We start from the raw sequence: 3566 nt of genomic DNA, 5'->3' as shown, positions 1-3566 counted from the left end.
TTAGGAAGTTTATAGCCAAATTTTATAAAGTTTTTAAGCTTTAAGATTTATAAATTTGGATTTTTGGCTCTTTAGGGTTATTGGAATATTGTTTGATATTCACCATCATATTGAAATATAATTAGAATATTTTAATTTATTTTTAGGGTTTTATACCCTTTTTCAATTGTAACAAGTTTGAAGTTTCATTCTAATTATAGTGTTGGCATTTCCTATTGTAGTTAAGCAACTTACTAGAATCGTAAGTGTAAAGTATATTAGTCCTAGATCTTAGTTGGATCCTAGTTTATGCAAGATTTTGACCTAATCTATACTACTAGGCCATGACATGTTGTGCATGAATGGTTTTTATAAAGATGCATGAGTCCGAGAATGACCTGAATTGACAGTTGTCATAGTATCCCCCACTTAAAAAGAATTTCGTCCCAAAATTCATTCTATGTCATCGCTTGTCATCGCATGGGAAAAGTTGTGGATACTTTTCCTTCATGAAGTCCTCGCGCTCCCAAGTGTACTCCGGCCCGCGTTTTGAGTTCCATCGAACTTTCACAATCGGGATCTTACTCCGCTTAAGTTGTTTTACCTCCCTGTCAAGGATTTCTATCGGTTCCTCAACGAAGTTTAGCTTATCATTGATCTTAATTTCCTCCAGGGGTACTATCAATGCTTCGTCGGCTAGACATTTCTTGAGATTGGAGACGTGGAATGTGTCGTGAATGGCGCTTAACTCTTGGGGCAATTGGATTTTTCCCACTTCTTGATTGCCTCAATCTTAACCGGATCTACATGGATTCCTCTTTCGCCGATCACATGACCAAGGAAATGTACTTCCCGAATCCAAAATTCACAAGTGAACTTGGCATACAATTTCTGCTCCTTCAACAGCTCCCACACTAGCCTCAGATGTCTCTCATGATCTTCTTTGGTTTGCGAGTAAACAAGTATGTCATCGATAAATACAATTACAAACTTATCTAGGTATGGTCTACAGACCCTATTCATCAAATCCATGAAAACAGCGGGTGCGTTCGTTAGTCCAAAAGGCATTACTAAGAACTCATAATGTCCATAACGGGTTCTAAATGCTGTTTTGTGAATGTCCCCTTCGTGAATTCTTAGTTGATGATACCCTGACCGAAGGTCAATTTTTGAGAAGTAGGAAGCCCCCTGCAACTGATTGAACAAGTCATCTATTCGAGGGAGGGGATATCGATTCTTGATTGTCAACTTGTTCAGTTCTCTGTAATCAATGCACATTCAGAACGATCCATCTTTCTTTTTGACGAATAACATTGGGGCTCCCCAAGGTGAAGAACTTGGTCGAATAAACCCTTTGTCTAGAAGTTCTTGAAGTTATCCGGATAGCTCTTGCATCTCGGATGGTGCAAGGCGATATGGTGCTTTTACTACCGGTGCCGCTCCGGGAATTAAGTCTATCCGAAATTCGACCTGCCTGTGAGGGGGTAGACCGGGCAATTCCTTCGGAAACACTTCGGGATAATTTTGAACCACTGGAATCTCCTTGAGTTGCTTAGCTTCAGGTTCTCTTTCTAGCACATGGGTCATGAATGCAATACAATTTTTCTTCAGGTACTTGTGAATCTTCATGCTTGATACTATGTTTAAACTTCTTCCTGGCTTCTCACCATGTATGATAAGGGTTTTTCCATTAGGGAGAGGCACTCTAATGACTTTCTCGTAACAACCAATGTCCACTCTATTTTTGGATAACCAATCCATCCCTACTATCACATCAAAACTACCTAGCTCTATAGGAATTAGGTCAATGCTAAAGAGTTTATCAGCTAAGTTCAGAGTACAACCAGGAATTATATCATTAGCCCTAATTTCATACCCATCAGCAAGTTCAATAGCAAAAGTATTCCTCATTTTTCTCGATTTCAAGTCAATCAACGGTCTAAATGCTAAAGAAACGAAATTCCTATCTGCTCCCGCATCGAATATTACACATGCAAAGTGATTGTTTAGGAGGAACGTACCTGTAATCACTTCAGGGTTCTGACGAGCTTCTTCTGCACCAATCACAAAGGCTACACCTCTTGGCCGCCCGCCTTGATTTCCTTGGAAATTATGCCTAGCTTGGCCTTGTCCGTTGTTACCAGGCCCACTGTTCAGTTTGGGACATGCATTACGAAGATGATCAGTACTCCCGCACTCGTAACATGCCCTTTTTTCATCCTTATTCAGCCTGCAATACTTGGCTATATGGCCCGTTCGATTACATTTTCGACACACTGCACACGCTCCTTCGTGATGGAACCTACACTTATCGCATTTTGGATGCGGCCCTATGTACTGCCCCCGTTCCTGAGTCCTCACCGGCTCTTGTTCCTGTGTTCTCACCATGAAATTCCTTGTGTTTTTTTGCTTCCTCCCTGAACCACCATCATTTTTCTTTTCTCCTTGATTTTCTATCTTTCTCTTTTCACCACAACTTCCCTTTACCGAATTCTTAGTTTGAATCATGTCCTTAGTCAATCGATTTGCCAAAGTCACTGCACTCTGAATGGTAGTTGGGTTTGTTGAAGTAACCATTCCCCGAATATCTAGTGCCAGACCCCAGATGTAACGATCTATCCATTTCTCCTCAGGAGTAAACATGTGAGGTACCAGTTTTGCTAATTCATGAAATCGGACTGTGTACTTCTCTATTTGTGTTCCAACCATAGAATGGTTCCAAAACTCAGATTCAAGCTTCTGAATTTCATCCTTGGGACAATACTCCTCTATCAGTAGCTTCTTCAGGTCTTCCCAAGTTAGCTGATATGCCGCTGCACGGCCTCGGGTTTGCACTAGAGTATTCCACCAGGTCAATGCCCTATCTTGGAGTAAGCAAGATGCATACTCAACCTTGTTGCGCTCGAGGCATTTGCTAATGTGAAGGACCGACTCCATGCTGTCAATCCATTTCAGAAACCCGACCGCACCTTCCTTTCCATGGAACTCCTTAGATTTATAGGCCATAAAGGACTTGTAGTTGCATTCTCTTTCATTGTTTCCCCGGTTTCCTCCACTACTTCCTTGGTTAGCATTAAGTCCTGCAGTTACTTGAGTAACGATGTTTGGGATTGCTTCCGAGAGCTGTTGTGCTACAACTTGAGCAACATCGGGTGTTTCGTTCTATGGGCGCCCGCGATTAGGCCTTCCTGACATGGTTTTATGACACAAGAGTAGAAATACGTATAAATACATAAAATAATGTATAATATTTAGTTCACTACTATTTTGAAAACCATAAGTGTTGTCAAATTAATGGGTTGCATTAATACTATGCATATAGATTTGAGAAAGGAAAGAAAAAAAAAAAGAAAAATCTTTTTTTTTATTAAACCATTGACTAAATAAATTCTAGGGTTTGACCTCATTGTAAAAATTTTCAAACATAAAATAAAATTCTTCATTACCATTTGAAATAATCTTAAAACCAAACCAATACATCGATCCCAAAATAAAGTTTTAAATGTTTTTCCCAAAAGACACCCAACATGGGTTTTCATTTCATGACAAAATAAAATAAAATACTGAAATCAGAACCAAATGCCAAT

Source organism: Lactuca sativa, chromosome 1, assembly GCF_002870075.4.
Source record: "Lactuca sativa cultivar Salinas chromosome 1, Lsat_Salinas_v11, whole genome shotgun sequence".
NCBI classification, from domain to species: Eukaryota; Viridiplantae; Streptophyta; class Magnoliopsida; order Asterales; family Asteraceae; genus Lactuca; species Lactuca sativa.
This window is presented reverse-complemented; position numbering follows the sequence as displayed.